We start from the raw sequence: 9,163 nt of genomic DNA, 5'->3' as shown, positions 1-9,163 counted from the left end.
CCAGCTCGCTCAACTAGCTAGCTCTAGCTCAAGCTCAAGCTAGCTAGCTTAGCTCAAGCCCAAGCTCAAGCAAGCTAGCTAGCTCAAGCTCAAGCTAGCTAGCTAGCTCAAGCTCAAGCTAGCTAGCTCAAGCTCAAGCTAGCTAGCTCAAGCTCAAGCTAGCTAGCTAGCTCAAGCTCAAGCTCAAGCTAGCTAGCTCAAGCTCAAGCTCAAGCTAGCTAGCTAGCTCAAGCTCAAGCTAGCTAGCTAGCTCAAGCTCAAGCTAGCTAGCTCCAGCTAGCTTCAAGCTCAAGCTAGCTAGCTAGCTCAAGCTCAACTAGCTAGCTAGCTACAAGCTCAAGCTAGCTAGCTAGCTAGCAAGCTCAAGCTAGCTAGCTAGCTCAAGCTCAAGCTAGCTAGCTAGCTCAAGCTCAAGCTAGCTAGCTAGCTCAAGCTCAAGCTAGCTAGCTCAAGCTCAAGGCTAGCTAGCTCAAGCTCAAGCTAGCTAGCTAGCTCTGGTTGATACCACTGCTCCAAGCTCAAGCTAGCTAGCTCAAGCTCAAGCTCAAGCTAGCTAGCTAGCTCAAGCTCAAGCTAGCTAGCTAGCTCAAGCTCAAGCTAGGCTAGCTAGCTCAAGTTCAAGCTAGCTAGCTAGCTCAAGCTCAAGCTAGCTAGCTCAAGCTCAAGCTAGCTAGCTCAAGCTCAAGCCAGCTAGCTCAAGCTCAAGCTCAAGCTAGCTAGCTAGCTCAAGCACAAGCTTGAGCTCAAGCTAGCTAGCTCAAGCTCAAGCTAGCTAGCTCAAGCTCAAGCTCAAGCTAGCTAGCTAGCTCAAGCACAAGCTTGCTAGCTAGCTCAAGCTCAAGCTAGCTAGCTCAAGCTCAAGCTAGCTAGCTCAAGCTCAAGCTAGCTAGCTAGCTCAAGCTCAAGCTCAAGCTAGCTAGCTCAAGCTCAAGCTCAAGCTAGCTAGCTAGCTCAAGCTCAAGCTAGCTAGCTAGCTCAAGCTCAAGCTCAAGCTAGCTAGCTAGCTCAAGTTCAAGCTAGCTAGCTAGCTCAAGCTCAAGCTAGCTAGCTCAAGCTCAAGCTAGCTAGCTCAAGCTCAAGCCAGCTAGCTCAAGCTCAAGCTCAAGCTAGCTAGCTAGCTCAAGCACAAGCTAGCTAGCTAGCTCAATCTCAAGCTAGCTAGCTCAAGCTCAAGCTAGCTAGCTCAAGCTCAAGCTAGCTAGCTAGCTCAAGCTCAAGCTCAAGCTAGCTAGCTCAAGCTCAAGCTCAAGCTAGCTAGCTAGCTCAAGCTCAAGCTAGCTAGCTAGCTCAAGCTCAAGCTCAAGCTAGCTAGCTCAAGCTCAAGCTCAAGCTAGCTAGCTAGCTCAAGCTCAAGCTGGCTAGCTAGCTCAAGCTCAAGCTAGCTAGCTAGCTCAAGCTCAAGCTAGCTAGCTCAAGCTCAAGCTCAAGCTCAAGCTAGCTAGCTAGCTCAAGCTAGCTAGCTAGCTCAAGCTCAAGCTAGCTAGCTAGCTCAAGTTCAAGCTAGCTAGCTAGCTCAAGCTCAAGCTAGCTAGCTAGCTCAAGCTCAAGCTAGCTAGCTCAAGCTCAAGCTAGCTAGCTCAAGCTCAAGCTAGCTAGCTAGCTCAAGCTCAAGCTCAAGCTAGCTAGCTCAAGCTCAAGCTCAAGCTAGCTAGCTAGCTCAAGCTCAAGCTAGCTAGCCAGCTCAAGCTCAAGCTAGCTAGCTAGCTCAAGTTCAAGCTAGCTAGCTAGCTCAAGCTCAAGCTAGCTAGCTCAAGCTCAAGCTAGCTAGCTCAAACTCAAGCTAGCTAGCTAGCTCAAGTTCAAGCTAGCTAGCTAGCTCAAGCTCAAGCTAGCTAGCTAGCTCAAGCTCAAGCTAGCTAGCTCAAGCTCAAGCTAGCTAGCTCAAGCTCCAGCTAGCTAGCTAGCTCAAGCTCAAGCTCAAGCTAGCTAGCTCAAGCTCAAGCTCAAGCTAGCTAGCTAGCTCAAGCTCAAGCTAGCTAGCTAGCTCAAGCTCAAGCTAGCTAGCTAGCTCAAGTTCAAGCTAGCTAGCTAGCTCAAGCTCAAGCTAGCTAGCTCAAGCTCAAGCTAGCTAGCTCAAGCTCAAGCCAGCTAGCTCAAGCTCAAGCTCAAGCTAGCTAGCTAGCTCAAGCACAAGCTTGCTAGCTAGCTCAAGCTCAAGCTAGCTAGCTCAAGCTCAAGCTAGCTAGCTCAAGCTCAAGCTAGCTAGCTCAAGCTCAAGCTCAAGCTAGCTAGCTAGCTCAAGCTCAAGCTTGCTAGCTAGCTCAAGCTCAAGCTAGCTAGCTCAAGCTCAAGCTAGCTAGCTCAAGCTCAAGCTAGCTAGCTAGCTCAAGCTCAAGCTCAAGCTAGCTAGCTCAAGCTCAAGCTCAAGCTAGCTAGCTAGCTCAAGCTCAAGCTAGCTAGCTAGCTCAAGCTCAAGCTAGCTAGCTAGCTCAAGCTCAAGCTAGCTAGCTCAGCTCAAGCTCAAGCTAGCTAGCTCAAGCTCAAGCTAGCTAGCTAGCTCAAGCTCAAGCTAGCTAGCTAGCTCAAGCTCAAGCTAGCTAGCTAGCTCAAGCTCAAGCTAGCTAGCTAGCTCAAGCTCAAGCTAGCTAGCTCAAGCTCAAGCTAGCTAGCTCAAGCTCAAGCTAGCTAGCTAGCTCAAGCTCAAGCTCAAGCTAGCTAGCTCAAGCTCAAGCTCAAGCTAGCTAGCTAGCTCAAGCTCAAGCTAGCTAGCTAGCTCAAGCTCAAGCTAGCTAGCTAGCTCAAGCTCAAGCTAGCTAGCTAGCTCAAGCTCAAGCTAGCTAGCTCAAGCTCAAGCTAGCTAGCTCAAGCTCAAGCCAGCTAGCTCAAGCTCAAGCTCAAGCTAGCTAGCTAGCTCAAGCTCAAGCTAGCTAGCTCAAGCTCAAGCTCAAGCTAGCTAGCTAGAGCTCAGCTCCAAGCTCAAGCTCAGCTAGCTCAAGCTCAAGCTCAAGCTCAAGCTAGCTAGCTAGCTCAAGCTCAAGCTAGCTAGCTAGCTCAAGCTCAAGCTCAGCTAGCTAGCTCAAGCTCAAGCTAGCTAGCTAGCTCAAGCTCAAGCTAGCTAGCTAGCTCAAGCTCAGCTAGCTAGCTAGCTCAAGCTCAAGCTAGCTAGCTCAAGCTCAAGCTAGCTAGCACTCCTAGCTCATGCTAGCTAGCTAGCTCAAGTTCAAGCTAGCTAGCTAGCTCAAGCTCGAGCTAGCTAGCTAGCTGCTCAAGCTCAAGCTAGCTAGCTAGCTCAAGCTTCAAGCTAGCTAGCTAGCTCAAGCTCAAGCTAGCTAGCTAGCTCAAGCTCAAGCTAGCTAGCTCAAGCTCAAGCTAGCTAGCTCAAGCTCAAGCTAGCTAGCTAGCTCAAGCTCAAGCTCAAGCTAGCTAGCTCAAGCTCAAGCTCAAGCTAGCTAGCTAGCTCAAGCTCAAGCTAGCTAGCTAGCTCAAGCTCAAGCTAGCTAGCTAGCTCAAGTTCAAGCTAGCTAGCTAGCTCAAGCTCAGCTAGCTAGCTAGCTCAAGCTCAAGCTAGCTAGCTCAAGCTCAAGCTAGCTAGCTAGCTCAAGCTCAAGCTAGCTAGCTAGCTCAAGCTCAAGCTAGCTAGCTAGCTCAAGCTCAAGCTAGCTAGCAGCTACCAAGCTCAAGCTAGCTAGCTCAAGCTCAAGCTAGCTAGCTAGCTCAAGCTAGCTCAAGCTCAAGCTAGCTAGCTCAAGCTCAAGCTCAAGCTAGCTAGCTAGCTCAAGCTCAAGCTGTTCTCTGCTAGCTAGCTCAAGCTCCTAGCTAGCTAGCTCAAGCTCAAGCTAGCTAGCTCAAGCTCAAGCTAGCTAGCTCAAGCTCAAGCCAGCTAGCTCAAGCTCAAGCTCAAGCTAGCTAGCTAGCTCAAGCACAAGCTTGCTAGCTAGCTCAAGCTCAAGCTAGCTAGCTCAAGCTCAAGCTAGCTAGCTCAAGCTCAAGCTAGCTAGCTCAAGCTCAAGCTCAAGCTAGCTAGCTAGCTCAAGCACAAGCTTGCTAGCTAGCTCAAGCTCAAGCTAGCTAGCTCAAGCTCAAGCTAGCTAGCTCAAGCTCAAGCTAGCTAGCTAGCTCAAGCTCAAGCTCAAGCTAGCTAGCTCAAGCTCAAGCTCAAGCTAGCTAGCTAGCTCAAGCTCAAGCTAGCTAGCTAGCTCAAGCTCAAGCTAGCTAGCTAGCTCAAGCTCAAGCTAGCTAGCTCAAGCTCAAGCTCAAGCTAGCTAGCTAGCTCAAGCTAGCTAGCTAGCTCAAGCTCAAGCTAGCTAGCTAGCTCAAGTTCAAGCTAGCTAGCTAGCTCAAGCTCAAGCTAGCTAGCTAGCTCAAGCTCAAGCTATCTAGCTCAAGCTCAAGCTAGCTAGCTCAAGCTCAAGCTAGCTAGCTAGCTCAAGCTCAAGCTCAAGCTAGCTAGCTCAAGCTCAAGCTCAAGCTAGCTAGCTAGCTCAAGCTCAAGCTAGCTAGCTAGCTCAAGCTCAAGCTAGCTAGCTAGCTCAAGTTCAAGCTAGCTAGCTAGCTCAAGCTCAAGCTAGCTAGCTCAAGCTCAAGCTAGCTAGCTCAAGCTCAAGCCAGCTAGCTCAAGCTCAAGCTCAAGCTAGCTAGCTAGCTCAAGCTCAAGCTCAAGCTCAAGCTAGCTAGCTAGCTCAAGTTCAAGCTAGCTAGCTAGCTCAAGCTCAAGCTAGCTAGCTCAAGCTCAAGCTAGCTAGCTCAAGCTCAAGCCAGCTAGCTCAAGCTCAAGCTCAAGCTAGCTAGCTAGCTCAAGCTCAAGCTAGCTAGCTCAAGCTCAAGCTAGCTAGCTAGCTAGCTCAAGCTCAAGCTCAAGCTAGCTAGCTCAAGCTCAAGCTCAAGCTAGCTAGCTCAAGCTCAAGCTCAAGCTAGCTAGCTCAAGCTCAAGCTCAAGCTAGCTAGCTCAAGCCCAAGCTCAAGCTAGCTAGCTAGCTCAAGCTCAAGCTAGCTAGCTCAAGCTCAAGCTCAAGCTCAAGCTAGCTAGCTAGCTAGCTCAAGCTCAAGCTCAAGCTAGCTAGCTAGCTCAAGCTCAAGCTAGCTAGCTCAAGCTCAAGCTAGCTAGCTAGCTCAAGTTCAAGCTAGCTAGCTAGCTCAAGCTCAAGCTAGCTAGCTAGCTCAAGCTCAAGCTAGCTAGCTCAAGCTCAAGCTAGCTAGCTCAAGCTCAAGCTAGCTAGCTAGCTCAAGCTCAAGCTCAAGCTAGCTAGCTCAAGCTCAAGCTCAAGCTAGCTAGCTAGCTCAAGCTCAAGCTAGCTAGCTAGCTCAAGCTCAAGCTAGCTAGCTAGCTCAAGTTCAAGCTAGCTAGCTAGCTCAAGCTCAAGCTAGCTAGCTCAAGCTCAAGCTAGCTAGCTCAAACTCAAGCTAGCTAGCTAGCTCAAGTTCAAGCTAGCTAGCTAGCTCAAGCTCAAGCTAGCTAGCTAGCTCAAGCTCAAGCTAGCTAGCTCAAGCTCAAGCTAGCTAGCTCAAGCTCAAGCTAGCTAGCTAGCTCAAGCTCAAGCTCAAGCTAGCTAGCTCAAGCTCAAGCTCAAGCTAGCTAGCTAGCTCAAGCTCAAGCTAGCTAGCTAGCTCAAGCTCAAGCTAGCTAGCTAGCTCAAGTTCAAGCTAGCTAGCTAGGTCAAGCTCAAGCTAGCTAGCTCAAGCTCAAGCTAGCTAGCTCAAGCTCAAGCCAGCTAGCTCAAGCTCAAGCTCAAGCTAGCTAGCTAGCTCAAGCACAAGCTTGCTAGCTAGCTCAAGCTCAAGCTAGCTAGCTCAAGCTCAAGCTAGCTAGCTCAAGCTCAAGCTAGCTAGCTCAAGCTCAAGCTCAAGCTAGCTAGCTAGCTCAAGCACAAGCTTGCTAGCTAGCTCAAGCTCAAGCTAGCTAGCTCAAGCTCAAGCTAGCTAGCTCAAGCTCAAGCTAGCTAGCTAGCTCAAGCTCAAGCTCAAGCTAGCTAGCTCAAGCTCAAGCTCAAGCTAGCTAGCTAGCTCAAGCTCAAGCTAGCTAGCTAGCTCAAGCTCAAGCTAGCTAGCTAGCTCAAGCTCAAGCTAGCTAGCTCAAGCTCAAGCTCAAGCTAGCTAGCTAGCTCAAGCTAGCTAGCTAGCTCAAGCTCAAGCTAGCTAGCTAGCTCAAGTTCAAGCTAGCTAGCTAGCTCAAGCTCAAGCTAGCTAGCTAGCTCAAGCTCAAGCTAGCTAGCTCAAGCTCAAGCTAGCTAGCTCAAGCTCAAGCTAGCTAGCTAGCTCAAGCTCAAGCTCAAGCTAGCTAGCTCAAGCTCAAGCTCAAGCTAGCTAGCTAGCTCAAGCTCAAGCTAGCTAGCTAGCTCAAGCTCAAGCTAGCTAGCTAGCTCAAGTTCAAGCTAGCTAGCTAGCTCAAGCTCAAGCTAGCTAGCTCAAGCTCAAGCTAGCTAGCTCAAGCTCAAGCCAGCTAGCTCAAGCTCAAGCTCAAGCTAGCTAGCTAGCTCAAGCTCAAGCTCAAGCTAGCTAGCTAGCTCAAGTTCAAGCTAGCTAGCTAGCTCAAGCTCAAGCTAGCTAGCTCAAGCTCAAGCTAGCTAGCTCAAGCTCAAGCCAGCTAGCTCAAGCTCAATCTCAAGCTAGCTAGCTAGCTCAAGCTCAAGCTAGCTAGCTCAAGCTCAAGCTAGCTAGCTAGCTAGCTCAAGCTCAAGCTCAAGCTAGCTAGCTCAAGCTCAAGCTCAAGCTAGCTAGCTCAAGCTCAAGCTCAAGCTAGCTAGCTCAAGCTCAAGCTCAAGCTAGCTAGCTCAAGCTCAAGCTCAAGCTAGCTAGCTAGCTCAAGCTCAAGCTAGCTAGCTCAAGCTCAAGCTCAAGCTCAAGCTAGCTAGCTAGCTAGCTCAAGCTCAAGCTCAAGCTAGCTAGCTAGCTCAAGCTCAAGCTAGCTAGCTCAAGCTCAAGCCAGCTAGCTCAAGCTCAAGCTCAAGCTAGCTAGCTAGCTCAAGCTCAAGCTAGCTAGCTCAAGCTCAAGCCAGCTAGCTCAAGCTCAAGCTCAAGCTCAAGCTAGCTAGCTAGCTCAAGCTCAAGCTAGATAGCTAGCTCAAGCTAGCTAGCTAGCTCAAGCTCAAGCTCAAGCTAGCTAGCTAGCTAGCTCAAGCTCAAGCTAGCTAGCTCAAGCTCAAGCCAGCTAGCTCAAGCTCAAGCTCAAGCTAGCTAGCTAGCTCAAGCTCAAGCTAGCTAGCTCAAGCTCAAGCTCAAGCGAGCTAGCTAGCTCAAGCTCAAGCTAGCTAGCTAGCTCAAGCTCAAGCTAGCTAACTCAAGCTAACTCAGCTAGCTCAAGCTAACTCAAGCTAGCTAAAGCTAACTCAAGCTAACTCAAGCTAACTCAAGCTAACTCAAGCTAGCTAAAGCTAACTCAAGCTAACTCAAGCTAACCCGAGCTAACTCAAGCTAGCTCAAGCTAACCCAAGCTAGCTAAAGCTAACTCAAGCTAACTCAAGCTAATTCAAGCTAACTCAAGCTAACTCAAGCTAACTCAAGCTAACTCAAGCTAGCTAAAGCTAACTCAAGCTAACTCAAGCTAACTCAAGCTAACCCGAGCTAACTCAAGCTAACTGAAGGTAGCTAAAGCTAGTTCAAGCTAACTCAAGCTAGCTAAAGCTAAGACAAGCTAACTCAAGCTAACTCAAGCTAACTCAAGCTAACTCAAGCTAACTCAAGCTAGTTCAAGCTAACTCAAGCTAACTCAAGCTAACTCAAGCTAGCTAAAGCTAACTCAAGCTAACTCAAGCTAACTCAAGCTAACCCGAGCTAACTCAAGCTAACTCAAGGTAGCTAAAGCTAGTTCAAGCTAACTCAAGCTAGCTAAAGCTAAGACAAGCTAACTCAAGCTAACTCAAGCTAACTCAAGCTAACTCAAGCTAACTCAAGCTAGTTCAAGCTAACTCAAGCTAGCTAAAGCTAACTCAAGCTAACTCAAGCTAACTCAAGCTAGCTCAAGCTAACTCAAGCTAGTTCAAGCTAACTCAAGCTAGCTAAAGCTAACTCAAGCTAACTCAAGCTAACTCAAGCTAACTCAAGCTAGCTAAAGCTAACTCAAGCTAACTCAAGCTAACCCGAGCTAACTCAAGCTAGCTCAAGCTAACCCAAGCTAGCTAAAGCTAACTCAAGCTAACTCAAGCTAATTCAAGCTAACTCAAGCTAACTCAAGCTAACTCAAGCTAACTCAAGCTAGCTAAAGCTAACTCAAGCTAACTCAAGCTAACTCAAGCTAACCCGAGCTAACTCAAGCTAACTCAAGGTAGCTAAAGCTAGTTCAAGCTAACTCAAGCTAGCTAAAGCTAAGACAAGCTAACTCAAGCTAACTCAAGCTAACTCAAGCTAACTCAAGCTAATTCAAGCTAACTCAAGCTAGTTCAAGCTAACTCAAGCTAACTCAAGCTAACTCAAGCTAGCTAAAGCTAACTCAAGCTAACTCAAGCTAACTCAAGCTAACCCGAGCTAACTCAAGCTAACTCAAGGTAGCTAAAGCTAGTTCAAGCTAACTCAAGCTAGCTAAAGCTAAGACAAGCTAACTCAAGCTAACTCAAGCTAACTCAAGCTAACTCAAGCTAACTAAAGCTAGTTCAAGCTAACTCAAGCTAGCTAAAGCTAACTCAAGCTAACTCAAGCTAACTCAAGCTAGCTCAAGCTAACTCAAGCTAGTTCAAGCTAACTCAAGCTAGCTAAAGCTAACTCAAGCTAACTCAAGCTAACTCAAGCTAACTCAAGCTAGCTAAAGCTAACTCAAGCTAACTCAAGCTAACCCGAGCTAACTCAAGCTAGCTCAAGCTAACCCAAGCTAGCTAAAGCTAACTCAAGCTAACTCAAGCTAATTCAAGCTAACTCAAGCTAACTCAAGCTAACTCAAGCTAACTCAAGCTAGCTAAAGCTAACTCAAGCTAACTCAAGCTAACTCAAGCTAACCCGAGCTAACTCAAGCTAACTCAAGGTAGCTAAAGCTAGTTCAAGCTAACTCAAGCTAGCTAAAGCTAAGACAAGCTAACTCAAGCTAGTTCAAGCTAACTCAAGCTAACTCAAGCTAACTCAAGCTAGCTAAAGCTAACTCAAGCTAACTCAAGCTAGTTCAAGCTAACTCAAGCTAACTCAAGCTAACTCAAGCTAGCTAAAGCTAACTCAAGCTAACTCAAGCTAACTCAAGCTAACCCGAGCTAACTCAAGCTAACTCAAGGTAGCTAAAGCTAGTTCAAGCTAGCTCAAGCTAGCT

This window comes from Convolutriloba macropyga, unplaced genomic scaffold (assembly GCF_964194025.1).
Source record: "Convolutriloba macropyga unplaced genomic scaffold, txConMacr16.3 SCAFFOLD_1048, whole genome shotgun sequence".
NCBI lineage: Eukaryota > Metazoa > Xenacoelomorpha > Acoela > Convolutidae > Convolutriloba > Convolutriloba macropyga.
The sequence above is the reverse complement of the archived record's forward strand: the minus strand, read 5'-3'. Positions refer to the sequence as shown.